A 15,964-nucleotide genomic window follows, 5' to 3' on the forward strand; every position below is an offset into this window, starting at 1 on the left:
GCACCCCCCTCCAGGTACCCGTTGATGTCCTGTGGGCCGGGGCACTAGCTTCAATTTCAAAAATAAATGATGATTCTGCATATGAAATTCCATTATATGACCACTGAAAAATTAAGCTTATTTTTGTTTCAGAAGTATGAAGTACTTCATGCATGATTATTTGTCATTAAAATCTTCATGGCCTTACAAAAATCTTATACCTTGGTATACAATTTTCCAGATCAAGGAAATGTAAGAAAACAACAAATTCAAATCTTCATGAAAAGAACAGTAATAATCATCCATAACCTTCAGCATAGTTGGAGTACCCCTAAAGATATTTTATTGTAATATAAAACTAAAAAATTTCTCAAAGTTTTATAATTGTCATTCCATGCAAAAATCTGATAATTCAGTAATGCAGGTGGACAACACCAAACAAAAAGTCACTTCATATAGATATTACCCAATAAGTCATTGAAAAAATAAACACAAAAATCTGAACATGTGGCACAAAACACATGGTGTATGAATTTCAGAGGATGCTGATTAAACTACTTACCCCTATTTTCTGAATTGGAGGACCTCATTAAAGCCCTCCTCTTCTCTACCTCAGCAAAACAAAACAGGGAAAAAAAATAGTCTCAGAAAATACTTCACATAAAAATGTCAAAGAACTGAAATTGTTTCATTGTCAACATTTACAGGCATGCATAATTCTTCTCTTTAGCCCACCATTAATTAGCCTTTCAGTACCATAACAGTTGCTTAACCCTTTTTAATTCAATTTCTCATTTCCAAACTTATTAAGAAAATAGTTCCTATATACAATTTATCTACAATTCCATTCAAATGAGAAAAATGAAATAAGCCATGGGTAAAGTACATAGGACAAGATACTACTATTTTGAGAAAAAGAAAAGGCAATCTTACACTTTTATTATGTTTTCATTAAGGATTCACCATTAGAGCCAGGCTCTGAGAGTCTTACTTGTCCTATTAGAGGGTCACTCATCTGGACCTCAGATTGACATCTGGAATGAGTCTCTCAGCATCCTCAGACAATTGTGCTCATCATCGATCCATACAAGCACCCTCCCAACAAATAAGCATTTCCATAGCCAGGCTTTTTTTTGGCATAGTTTTATTATCTACGATACTATTAAGAAGAACACTACATGTACAAAAGACATTTTGTTTAATAGGTGAATAGTGGACATCTAATGTATACAGCATACAAATATGATATTGGATTTTCTAACAAAATTAGGTGAAATCTATTAGAAATTTTAAAAATACAACACTTTTAATCCACTGAAATTTTAAGAAGTAGTAAAAAAATAAATAAATGGCATATCCCAGTGCCTCGGGAGGCTGATGCAGGAGGATCATGATTTCAAAGCCAGCCTCAGCAACTTAGTGAGGCCTGAAGCAACTCAGTGAGATCCTGTCTCTAAATAAAATATTTTAAAAGGGCTGGGTGAATAAAATAATCAACACCTAAAAAATAATTTTAGAAAAAGGGCTGGGGATGTGGCTCAGTGGTTAAGCACCCTTGGGTTCAATTTCCAGTACCAAAAATAAATAAATACCATGATTACAGCACAAATATGAGTAGAAATATCTATGTTTTGGATGTTCCAGATATATAATATATAGCACACTTAAATGTCACTCTAAGATTATTTAACACAAAACGGTCAAAAAAGAAATATGTCAGTGATTCTCTAAAATTATCCAGACTTCAAAAATAAATTTTAAAAGGGAAGACACAATAATGACAATTCTTTAAACAATGTAAACAATGAAGGGATATTCATAGGGAAAAGTCTATCATAAAATTATTCTCCTTTGGCCTCTGAAATTATGAACTCACAGACCTTGAAACTGTGACAACTCTGGCAACAGTACATATAAATTTTTTAGAAAGTATCACAGCAATTGCTCACCTCCTTCCCTGAAGCACTCGAACATGTTACGAACTTTGACCTGCAGGAAAACATCATGAAGAAAACAAATCAGATCAAAAAATTCGGGAAATTCATTAACAAAATAACAATAATTAATTCCAGTGTAGTTATCATAAATAATAGTTATTTGCAAATAAGTCACAGTTCTTTGGTCCTCGGTCACTTTTGTCATTTCGCTTATTCACTATTTCCTCCCTAATTTATTTATTATGCAGACAGTCACTAATCATCTCTACCATGCTAGACAAACCAGTGGTAGATCAATTTTCTGCTAGAATGAGAGTCCAAAGTTTTATTTGTTCTAATAAAGACTTTCATGAACATGGCTATGAAGTGTAAAATGAAAGATACCCACAGGGGTGTGGTGGGACTGATATTCTGGAAGTAAGAGATAAGAACTTTGGAAATCTATTATCACAGTACATAAAAATCTATATGTAGGACATGGAAATTTATTTTTAAATGTTTCTATATATGATGAAAAAAGATAAGAAAAATTAGAAGCTTCATAAAATAAATCAAAATTATATATTTAAAAAACAAGAACCAAATACAACACAACAGTATAGGAGTGACACATCAAAGTATTAAGATGTAGTAAACATGGTACATCCTAACTCAAATCCAGAATTCAATTAAGTATCCCAGGAGAAACACCTGGAAATGCTAGCATAGGACTCTAAAGAATAAATATTTCAAGGTGAATTATGGAACTCAAAAGTATCATGACACATCAATATATTTGGTGGTTTTCCTTTTCTCTGCTATCAACCTGGTTCAGGAAGGAGGGAAGGGCTAAAAGACAAACCCTAAAACTACTTACCAAGAAAAAAAATCTGGTATATGCTATTTATAATAAAACCACCTGAAATATAATGATGTAAGTCGGTTAAAGCCCCTTCACGATGGGACTGCAGATGCAGCTCAAGTGTAGAAGTTTTTGTCAAATACACATGAGGCCCTGAGTTCTATCCCATGCCAGCTATACACCTCTACACAAAGTAATGGAATGTAGTAGAAAGAATTATCATGCAAACACAAGTTAAAAGGAAGATTAAGTATCAAAGAAAGGAAAGTTCTCTAAGAAAATGAGGGATATTGTCTGTATTCCTTATCCAAGATAACAGTCATGAATGTATATACAACTAACAATGTGCAAGAAGCTAAAAGTAGAAGTGACAATCATATGGAGACTCTAATATTCTCTCAGTAATCAATAGTGTGAGTACACAGAAAATATATAAAGAACTGAACAAAACCACAACAAATGATCATTCTACACATCGACAGTGGAATATAATAAATATATTTTAAATGCACATGGAATATTCACCATGATAGATCCTATCCTGGGCCATAATGTACACACTAATGAATTTTTAAATGCTTGAAGTATACAAAATCTATTTTCTAATCAAAATTAAAAGTAAAAAAAAAAATAAATGGAAAACCATAGCAAATACTGGAAGTTAACATAAATCTAAATAAGCAATGTTGTTTACAGAGGTCTCCTGGCAAATTAGAAAATAATCTGAAGTAAAAAAAAATGAAAATAGAATATGTTAAAATTTGTGGGATGCAACTAAAACAGTGCTTAGAGGGATGTTATAAAGCTAAAACCCTAATATTAGTGGGAGAAAGTTTTCAGATTAAAAAAACTACGACTTCCATAATATTCAGGCACCTTCATTCAAAGGGAACTATTTCTCCTTTAAAAGTAGCATATGTTTTTACATATCAAAGGAGTATATGTTATCCTCCTATGAGACAGGACCTAGAGAAAACAGCCTATTGATTTATATATGGACAATGAAAATCACAAAGAAATGAAGGAGATGACATCAGATAATAAGCTGTGTTCCACTGAAGTTCTTACATAAATATTATGTAAATTTGTTTCTGTGTCAAAATTCCACTGAACTAACTTATTTCCTAACTTATCTTACTAACTTAAATTCCTAACTTATCTTACTACTCTGGAGTGTAAATATATAATGCTTCTGTTCTACATACTTTCTCTGCATGTTAAGAAATGCTTAATAACAAGGAAGTATTTTGAATTCAAGTCAACATTAATCATATGCCATTTCAAACTAAGACAAAAACAAATATGTGTAATGATTATTGGATTCAACTTATTGGGTGAACGTGAGGCAAAGAATGTTCATGATTTAATTTTTAAATTTATTTCTACTATAAAAATATTTAACAGAATAGTAATATCTAATATAATATACATTATCTGTCTTCAAATAAAGAATAATCTAAAAAACTCTGATTGTTCTCCAAAATGACAAATACAGTTACCATAATCTATCTTTAAGAGAACTGAAAATACATACACAAAAATCTCCACATAAATTCCTAGCAGGGATATTTATCATAATCAGATGCTGGAACAACCCAAGTGTCTATTCACTAATGAATAAATAAATGTGTAGTATATCTATATAATAGAATACCATTCACCCATCAAAAGGAACGGAGTTCCCATACAAGGTTAGACACAAGCAAACCTGGAAAACAGTGTGTTATGTGAAATAATTCAGGGCAAAAACTTTCCTTTAATGAAAAGTACTCAAATGCAAATACATCCAAGGGCCACTGGAATCAAAGTATATGGGTATTTATCCTACACTCAATATATGGTGAACCTACAAAAAGGCTTGAAGGGCTGGGGTTGTAGCTCAGTGGAAGAGAGCTTGCCTAGTATGTGTGAGGCACTGGGTTTGATTCTTAGCACCACATATAAATAAATAAAAAAAGGTCTATTGACAGCAATGCTTGAACAAATGCTTGAAGCCATCTGCTCAAACAATTCCTCTAGTTACTTTATCTTTTACATTGTTTTGACCTAATTTCTGATTTAAGAATTTTACCCATAATTTCTAGATAATTTTCATTGAATAACTTATTTGCTAGGTGTTTCATCTGTCTCTTCTCACATTCTCTAGAATTTTTTTTCCCAAAATATGTACATGCATCTATCATTTTATCTAAACAAGTTGAAAATTTTAGCTATGATGTTCCTCTGGCCTCCAAATAATTTTACTCTTATTTGTTAAAAACAAGGATTTTCTTTTACAAAGTCTTAGTATCGTTATCTGTTAAAAATTTATAAATTATAATTTACTTGATAGACTTTCTTCAAATTGGTCCAATTTTCTTTTTTCTATCCTTTATAGAAATCCTAAAACGATATTACATTCAATTCTATTTAGTGTAAAATAATCTAGATCACTTCCTCAGCAATATTAATGTTTGATGATTAAAATTAGAATGTCACTGAATTTGAGTCTGATGCTTCCTCACAAGTATATTCATTTTATGTTAGTGATACTACAGAAATAAAACTGGGTTCTCCTCAATACATCCTATCTGTATTCCCAGATGTTTCTATTATTGGTGGTATTACATATCACCTCTTTATTCACGTGGTATCTATTAGGTATTCCACCATGAAGTTACAATTTTCCTTTTGTAACTTTGTAATTACCTCTTGGAGCAGATAATTGCAGCCTATGGAAGTATCCTTTTTTTCGCCTCAAATTTCCCCCAAGTTCTAGCTTCCTTTAATGGTTCCTGGATGAAAAAATCTGTGATTCTTGTCAAATGTTGATATTATTATTCCCTGTATACTTGAGGGCTTTCTATTACTAAAACAGCTTTATCTTCTGCCCTAATTATTCACTCATTCATTCATTCATTCACATGTTAGTTTTAAAATACTATAAACATCTTACCACCATTAACCACTTTCTCATCCTTCAAGAGATTTACGGTGTCCAATTATCCCCAAATGGTGTCTGTGAAAACCAGAGGTGGTTCACTGTTTGGTATCCAATGGTCCTTTTTAAGGGATACAGTTTCGCTCATCTCTGACTGCTTTCTGTTTCTGTATTCGTGTTCCTTCTCCATTATTCTCAATGTTCCAGAGCCCCAACTGCAAGAATCTTACACAATCAATCTCCCTCCCATGTCCAAATACCAGAAAATAAAAAGGAAGGGTAACAATAGCATAGCACATTCTTTCCATTACAAACTAGTCCGTTTTAAGCATATTTCAGCAACTGTTGTAACACAGTATAATAAAATTTGTCATTCCTCATGCTTATCATCTTGACCATGTTTAGTTATAATCTAAGAACTGCTAAATAATTACACTTGAAAACACAAAATGTTTAATTACAAAAGGGTTAGAATGAATGAAGATAACTGAGGATAAGTGAACTAATTATAGAACACATTTTCAAATGAGGAAGGTTGTTTAGAATCGAGAACATATGGTCATAAATTACATTTGGAAAAAAATTCCAACAGGAGAGTTATGACATTAAAATCTACGTTAGCTGTCACTTATTTCTTTATTCGGGGATTCCCAATGGCCTTTTTGTTGTTTTTAATTGTTTTTAGCTTGAGATAACCTATCATTAGGTATAATCAAAAGTCATTTTTTTCCAGTTAGTGACTTCTTTTTGGACACTTCTCCTTGGTCTTTCACTTTCAATCCCATAGTATTTCAGAATTTTGACCCCAGGAACACAGAATTCCATCTACTAAATAATGGTACCCTATATTACTAGAGGTCGCACCTCTTAAAAGTTTAATTTTCTAAAAACCAATGTCTTGCTCATCTGTTTCTCCTGTACTTGCAATAGCCCAACACTTTAATCTTGAGAAGCTGCACATAGTAATTCACATAACATTGAGCATTAAACATACAGAATGAAAATGACCTTTGACACATGCATTCTTCCACAAAACATGGTTTTGATCAACACATTAGGAAATTATGTTTAATTGTTATCATTTAAAAGTTGTGATAATGTTGAACACTACATATTTCTATTATCATTCAAAGGTTGTGCTTTTTTTTTTGTGATGGTGGTTTGGGGAAAGCCTAGCTTTTTAAAAGTTTTGAAGAACAGGATGAATTACACAAATAGCCTCAATTTATGTGGCTTAAAAAAGGAATATGTGCCCTACACCATATGGTTAGCAACAAATAAAATAATTTATATGTAAATTTATCTCCATGTGGGACAGACACTCAAAAAATAAGGAATACTGTATATAATTCCAACTATACACTAATAAAATATGACAAAGCAAAATAATGACCAGAACTCACAATAAACATTTTTGTGAGTATTCTTCCTCTATGATTGGTTTATTGACCAATATCAGAACAAGCATATACACATATTAATTCACATTAATGAATTACAATGTTAATATGTGAAACATGGTTGGTACGCAGTAACAAGCAAATAAATTACCCTTTGAAAGCAACATTTTCATCTCAATCAATTAGATCACAATTACCACATTTTACTAAAAATCCAATGGGATGACTATATCATCACTAATTTCACTATGATTTGATAAAACAGATTATTTACTATTTTACAACTGTAATTTATTTACTATAAGTAGTCGATATTATAGACATCTTTAAGGCTTCCTTTTACATCCTACAAATAAATTTCTAAAAAATGAAATCTTGTGTCAAAATTTGATATAAATTTTCTATTTTTCTGATATATTTACTATTTCTATCTCATATATATTTTCTACTGTCTTTCTGAAAGTTTTTAATACATGATAATATAAACTCTCCACATTAAATGTTAACATATAACCTGCTAATCTGATAGGTGAAAAAAGGTAATTGTTGATTAATTTCATATATATTTCAAACATGTCAGTATGAGTCATATATATGTCACTTATAAATCAAAATTTCATTATTTAATTGTAAAGATTCATAAGGTTGAGCAAATTTTTATTCTCTTGGCCATTCACAAAGCTTTTCCTTTATAAATCATTTTTATTTGCTTTCCCACTTCCTACTGGGATGCTTTTCATTTTGTAATTTATTTAGTTGAGTCTTTCATAAAATATGAAACTAAATTTGTTACATATGTTTTGAGTAAACAAACATATCAATGGCTGCAAAGTGAGAAATAGCCAATTTAATTTAAATTTAATAGATTATAGATTCTCTCTTCCTCTCCTTTAAGTCCTCCAATGCAGACAACATGGACAAATGAACAAATTAAACACAGTTTAACTGGATTAAAGATGATATCCAATGAGGATACACACAAACACACATATTGTTTACCATTATCAAGTTTTTATAAGGGAGGCTAGGATCAACAATAGCTCTGCCATGTAAATTCTACAGCTTATAAGTGCTTGGCTGAAGTAAAAATAATGTTAAAGGAGAAGTAATACTATGAAGGTTGCTGAGAGACAATATTTTAACTGTGCTGAATGGAAAAAGAAACAGGTAAGATATTAGACATAAATTACTCAGGAACTTTGCAGATGAAATTTGGAAGAAACAGGTTCAATTGTGAAATGTAATTCACCAACTATAACTAAAAAAACGTTTTACATTACTGCAACACCTTACATAGTGCTTGTTCACGCTGTTTTAAACAATGATGTTGATTTATCGTAGTTAATTATATCACTATCTTATGAATGCAATTTCCCAAAGTGGAGAAAAATACGTTTCATGAAAATAAAATGCAAAATTACTCTAGGATATTTTTAGCAGATAGCTACATTAAGTTGATTATCTTTCAGTTTAACTAATGCTATATAGTTCAAGGATTAGTAAACTCTAATCCACAGACTGCTGTTGTAAAAAAAAGTTTAATTAGAACACAGTCTCAGTATGTTTATTCAATTATACATTATCTTGGCTGTGTTCATAATATAACAGCAGAGTAGTAGATTAGGTGCAATAGAGAGTAGAACATTCAAAACTGAAAATGTTCATTTGATCCTTTGTAGAAATTTTCCAATATATGGTCTAGTTTAGCAAAGGCTAGAGTGAATATATAACTAAACCTGAGCTTTAAAATACGGAAGGATAAGAGAACTGAAAAGACAAGAGCCATCATTTTCACTCTACGTTTTCTCATGTCAAGACAACACAGGATAACATCTCTATTTTGCTTTTATAGATTCAACAGTAACAAGGCCAAACTTCCTGCTTTGCACAGTCCCTGAATTCATAGTCATCAGTCTTCAAGCTTTCTTATTCTATAAATCATCACCTCACAAGTTACTGTCATCAACAGTCACTTACTTGGGAGTTGACTCTCTGTTTTCCATGGCTATGCTCTCCTACCTCTCATGGTCAAAGACAAAGATAGATGATAGATAACAGATGAAGACAGATGATAGATAACAGATAAGACAAAAGATGTTAGAAATTTAAATTGGTAAAAATATACATAACAAGAGCAAACAAGGTTGTTTCTAAAAACTGAACACTTTTTTGCTTCACAGAAGCTTATTAGCTTATAAATTAGTTGGAATAATGTTTCTGAATTTCTCCCACAACCATAGAAAGACAGTAACAATCTTTTAGTGATGGTATACATTATTAAATAATAGCTTCCTTTTCCTGCTGACGTGGAAATTATGACAAAAGTGATGAACTATTCAAACCAAATAGATGCACCAGAAGATTAATTTTATCTTCCATGTCAAATTCAGAGATTGTGAGGTGTCTAGGTCCCACCAATCTATAATTAAGAGACAAAATTTCAAGAGTTGGACTAATGGTATACTGAAAAAACTTATATCAAATGTCTACCACACAATTCAGCAAACATTTCGTAACTGTGCATCAACTTTTTAATATATTAAATGAAAAGTATTTCCATCATCAATTTTCCCCCAATTGTTTTACCCTACTTTTTTCTATTAACAGTCATACACTCTCTCTTTCTTTCACTATAAATAACATGAAAGTCAACACTAGTTATTTAAAAATATGGAATGACTACTTTCTGAGACTTTCCAAAGTAAGGAAAAATTATAAGCAAAACCAATTTTTTGTCAAAGAAGCTCAGTTTATTTAAAAAATGTAAAACAGACACAAAAAGCAACATACAGAACTATTTATTAATAACTTTTCATAACTAATCTTTGTTCAATTATCACATTCTGCTTTACCAGCCACAACGTCTATTTCATCTATTTGCTACAACTACTCAAAGAAAGAAATGGTTACATTTTACCTTTAGCTTTATACAAAAGCCACTGTTAGTATCACTTCAACTCAGGTGACCAGGGTATCTACCACATGTATCTCACTTATCCTCCCTTCTGAAACAATCTAAGGAGACCAGAGCTCAATATAGTCCCATCTTTAAGGAGGAAGGGTATAAAAGCAGCTTTCTGCAACAATACATTGGGTGTGGAAAAGTACACTTAGGCAAGGTTAGCTTTAGGTGTTAGGGGAAAAGAATGTTTTCAATTAATCAACGTTTTTGGATTTTCATCTTCCATGGTGAGCATGTTTTGGAGAAAGTTCCCACAACTTAAAAGTGATAAAAGTACAACTAATGTTGAAGAATGGTTGAGGATGGTGACCAGTAACCCAAATTTATCACCTAGAATTTCTAATAACATCACCAGGGCAAACTGAAACATACCACACAGTGAAATCAAGGTTCCATCTGTTTGTTTTTCTTGCTGTTGTTGTTTAGTTGGCTATCTGTTTTGGGATTGTCTTGGTATGATGTCCAGGCTGTCCCTGAACACCTGGACTCAAACAATCCTCCTGCCAAACAATTCTCCCAAGAGTAGCTGGGGCTGCAGGCATATATAACAATGCCCACCCTTCCATCTGGTTTTCATGAATGAAAAATAGATTTCATATTCATACCAAGAGATTATTTCCAAGTAAATATAAAATTATTTCTAGGTGAAACATAAAACCGGCAGATCTTAAAAATACACAACATATAAGAACAGACGTGTTAAAACACAAACAGCGCTGTGGGTGTAGCTCAATGGTAGGACCCTCACCTAGCATGTGAGAAGTTCTGGGTTTAGTCCCCAGTACTACACAATACCCATAAAAATAAATCAAAGACTCCTAGAGAAATTTCAGCACATGAATTTTATATAAAAATATCTCTGAAAATCAGGTAAGCTTCATGTAGGTTTACACTAGTACATTTTTGTCTCAGAACTTTCAATTTTTTCCATCAGGTAACACACAGGTATGGCTACCAGTAATGTAGGTACTAAGTATCTGTAATCAAATCAAGCCCGCCACATTTATCAGCAATAAACTCCAGATGGAATAAAAAATAACTGCCTAAAGACATTAGAAAGTGACCAAATAGAAGTAGAAACTAGACTGCTTGCTTGTAGCAAAAGAACTTCTCTCAAGAAGTTTAACTTCATTTAACTTTAGCTAAGGACAGCCTCAATAGAAGCTAAAAGGCAAAAATACCACAGAGTAGAGAACCAAAAGGGGAGAGCCTCAAATTCTGTGTATAAATTCTGGTGAAATTCTGTGCTGTCCATAGTGTAGGATAGATTCCAAATAGCCTAACAAAATGAAAAGAACTAAAAAAAATTCTGCTGTTTCAAACCACAGAGATAAAAATTATAGAATTTAAATCTAGCCAAGGTAACTGCTTGCATTAAAAAAAAATCAATAAAAATATCAATATTCTTTTTATACATAGTTCTCAATGAGAAACAACAAATAGGGATGGTCACTTTTCCACAAGGGAACATTTGGAAATGCCTGCACGTCTTTGTTTGTTTTAAGGCTAGAGACAGGTGGAAAACAAGGCTCACAGTATAAGAATCTAGTCAGCAGAGCCAGGCAAGCTATTCAATACCTTTCAGTGCATAAGATGATACACATACACATACACACACATACACACACACACAAATAACTTTCAAAATGTCAACATTGCCCAGGCTGAAAAATATTTCTTTAGAGGAATATCATAGAATTTAAAGTTTTCATAACACAGTTACAGTATATGTTATAATCCAAAATTATTACAAAGACTGAAAAACCTAATGCATATTTCAATAAAAGGACATTAAATGAAACTAATCTTTACACACTTGAGATATTGAAATTCTTAAAAAGTCATTACATTTATACAAAAGACATGAAGAAAAAAAGTGCTTATAGTACATGCATAGGATTATCTTATCAGTTATACCAGAATATATATATTAAAAGTACCAAGAAAATTCCAGAGCTGAAAATAAATTATCTGAAATAAAAAATTCACAGAGAAAACTAGAAACAATAAAGGGTGAACATGGAAACATATTAGAAGAAATTGTTGAAACTGATAATTAGGAAAATAAGATTAAATAAAGGAACTCAGAAATCTATAAAAAAAAAGTCAGTAAAACTTAGAATTGGGAAAGAAAAGAGACTGGAAATGTTATTTTTGTAAATGGATGAAATTTCTTTACATTTGATACAGAACATAAATTAACAGATTCAAGAAGTTAATCAAAACACCAAACAATAAAAAAAAAAAATCACACTGAGTCACATCATTGTCAGAAATGGATCAATACCAAAGGCAGAAAATCTTGACTCAAATGAAAGATAAAAATGGCACAGTTACATAAACAGAACAAGATTTCAAACATTCACTGACCAATCAAAATCAATGGAGAACAGAAAACACTGAATTATCTTTAAAGTGCTAAAAAAATGTAAACCATAATTCTGTATTCAGTAACCATATCTTTCAAAAAAGCGAACAATGACACGATGAATTTGAGCAAAAGAAAAGAAAGATAATTACACTAAACAAAAAAATTATCTTAAGTAGTCCTGTAAGAAATACTTAAGAAAGTTCTTAAACAGAATAATGATCAGAAAGGACAATGGATACTCAAGAAAAAAAGAGCACTAGAATGTGTTAAGATTTAAGTAAACATGAGGAAATTAGAAAACTATGTTAGAGTAAAGGTAAAAAGCAAGGTTCAAAACTAGGCATTCAGATTCATCAAGCAGTGTCAAATGAAAGTAGTATAAACTGGTACAACAACTAAGCCCTTTCATTTCTACTGGTAACATTGATTATTTCCCTTACATTCATAGTAAATCCAAAGACAGACCCATCCAAAATATCAGTGGAAATCCTTTCCCTTCTCTTCAAGGTTGCCAAAGATTTTGCCTAGGTAAGACCTACGCAACATTCACATAGAACAGATATAGAAAGCAAATACAAGAGAAAATGTTTTCTAATTTTCCAAATTCAGACATTTCTGCAATTTTTCCCTATCACTTATTTTAAAATAAGGATGACAGTCATTATCTATATTTTTATATCTTGGAAAAAAAAAAAAAACACCAAATTTCACCTGTTTTTCTTTGCAACACTGCAAACATAACAGATTCTCAAGCACCTCAAATAATATTGCATGTCTATCAGAACACCATATTTGACCACAGATGTTGCACTGCATAATCATAAAAGCTTGCTTTTTCAGTCCAAAAACTGCTTTATAACCTTTCATTGTATAATCACTGCATATAATTCTGCTTATTATGCTACTTAAACAGAACAATGATTATGCAGTGAAATGTTATCTCTTCTTTATTACTCTTTCTTTCATCACTTTCTCATTCATCCCTTCATAAATTTTTCATTCCACAAATTTAATAAACTTTTTGGAATTTTAGCATAAGACAATAGAAATTAAAAATATCCCTGTCAAGTAGGAGCTCATTATATTTATTTTGTGAAACAGAGACAGAACACTAGACATAAAATGAATTTAAATTAGCATGTGTATACCTAAGTATATAAACACTTTTTGAGAGCTTAAAGTAGGGATTCAAACCAAACAGGAAAGAATACATGTAACTATTTACATTAAGGCATATTTATTAACCGTAAGCAACACTCATCCCACTGCAAATTTATCATCTGAGCACAAATCCATACAGATCTTTACTAAGATACAGGATGAATAGGAGAGAGAATCCCATATAGTATTACCAATGAAGAGAACCATTAATCAATAAGACAATTTAATAAGATGTGAATGAATCTGACAATACTCCAAATTAAACCAACAGCTTTACTTTTTCCAAAGACAAAAAAGTCAGAAGGTATGTTAATCTTACTCAAAACACTGGTGAGAGACCAGAGGTGAGCAAGGCAGGAAGGCACATATCCTACTTATCTAAGGACTCAATGACCTAGAATTTTCAACATTATCAAACATCTCATGATATAAAGGCCTTCCCCCAACTCCCACACCCCAGAAATGTAACACAGAGGCACTTTACCACAGAATTACATTCCCAGGCCTTTTATTTTTTATTATTTTGAGACAGGTAGCACTAAATTACTCAGGATCTTGCTAAATTGCTGAGGCTGGATTTGAAGTTGCAATCCTCCTACCTCAGCTTCCCAAGTTGCTGGGATTACAGGTATGTGCCACCACACCTGGCTAAAGGGCATTTTTATACATGTTTTTACATCTTAAAATCTCCAAAAGGCAAAGAATTCCTCTTCTAAACTTTCTTAAAAGTAGTAAAGGGAAAGCTCACAAATAATTCCTTCTTATTTTCTTTTTTGGCTCTTTTATTCTATTATTTGAAACACCCATACTCTTCCCATCTGTAATTAATCCGTAGACATTTCTTCTGCACCCTTGAGTACTAAATGAGTGAACTGGGTCAGAGAAATGAAAATAAGCTACTTTGGGGAAACTTCCATAATACTTAGAATGATTCATGCATACCTAAAGGAATAAACTTTAAAAATTAGAAAAGTCAAAAACAGCAATATACATGTAGTACTATGGAAACACTGAACATTCTCATTGAAACTGGCCACACAGATTGCATTCTACAAATCCCTCTGATTGAAATTTATTAGTCAATAACTATATTATATACTGTAATTCATCATTAATTGAATGATCCATAGTCTTTCCACAAAAACAGTTCTTCTCTTAAAAGGTATGTTTTAAAATAGAAAAGTACAAAATAGGGCTAGGGATATAGCTCAGTTGGTACAGTGCTTACCTTGCAAGCACAAGGCCCTGGGTTCAATTCCCAGTATAAAAAAAGAAAGAAAAGAAAGAAAGAAAGAAAGGAGGGAGGGAGGGAGGAGGAAGAAAGAAAGAAAGAGAAAGAAAGGAAGGAAGGAAGGAAGGAAGGAAGGAAGGAAGGAAGGAAGGAAGGAAGGAAGGAAGGAGGGAAGGAAGGAAGGAAGGAAAAAGAAAAGGACAAAATAGGGAGAAAATTAATCCTTCCTATGGAGTGACTGCACATAAAAAGAGTACTAGTCTGGCACAGTGGTGCACACTGTAATCCCAGCAGCTAGAGAAGTTGAGGCAGGAGGATAGCAAGTTCAAAGTCAGCCTCGGCAAAAGGAAGGTGCTAAGCAACTCGATGAGACCCTGTCTCTAAGTAAAATACAAAATAGGGCTGGGTATGTGGCTCAGTGGTCGAGTGCCCCTATATTCAATCCCTGGTTACTCAACCCCTGCCAAAAAAGAGAACTACTATTATGTACACTGAATCTTTTTCTAGATTAAAATGTCTACATTAGACTTCCTCTCTGGATTGTTTTTGAGAGAACACAGTGAAAAAGACAAAAATGGTACATGCCACAAAAGCAGGGAAGAAAACAGGTTGTCTACTACTCCACATGATCAATGCAGATTTTAAATCAATCCCTAGTTTTCACCATAAAAGGTCAATATGGATGTTCAATCTATTAACACCATGATCTATTTTTTCAGTCTGCAGAATCTTTTCAGTGATGCCATAACAGTCCTCCTAAAAAAAAAATCAAATGATTATCTTATATTGAATATTCATAAATCCTTCTTTTCCTTGCCCTTTATGTACCTAGGGCTCATTCATTAAAATTTCACTTCTGCTTTGAGTGCAGTGGTACATGCCTGTAATCCCAGCTACTCTGGAGATGGAGGAAGGAGGATTGAAAATTTCAGGCCAATCTTGGCAATTCACCAAGTCCCTGTCTCAGTAATAACATTTTTAAAGGACTGGGGATACAGTTTACTTCTTGCCCAGCATGTGTGAAATCCTGTGTTCAATTCAAGTTCTCACACACACACACACACACACACACACACACACACACACAAATCACTCACTAAGGTCTATAAAAACAGTTTAGTTTAATTCCTAAATTAAATATCTGCTACTTCCTAGGCTCTCT

General features: G+C 32.3%; 1 long non-coding RNA gene across 1 annotated transcript in view; it reads right to left on the minus strand.

Annotated features, from left to right (window-relative positions):
- Nucleotides 1–49: 49 nt before the first annotated feature.
- The window catches only part of LOC306650437, a 75,157-nt gene continuing 59,242 nt past the window's right edge, over nt 50–15,964 (minus strand). Inside the window, exons 13-14 of the long non-coding RNA XR_013760928.1 lie at nt 5,693–5,892; nt 50–1,968 (exon numbers count right to left, since the gene is read on the minus strand). This is a non-coding gene — a long non-coding RNA (uncharacterized lncRNA). The remainder of the gene's footprint in view (nt 1,969–5,692; nt 5,893–15,964) is intronic.

Source organism: Sciurus vulgaris (genome assembly GCF_902686455.1).
Source record: "Sciurus vulgaris genome assembly, chromosome: 2".
Lineage (NCBI taxonomy): Eukaryota > Metazoa > Chordata > Mammalia > Rodentia > Sciuridae > Sciurus > Sciurus vulgaris.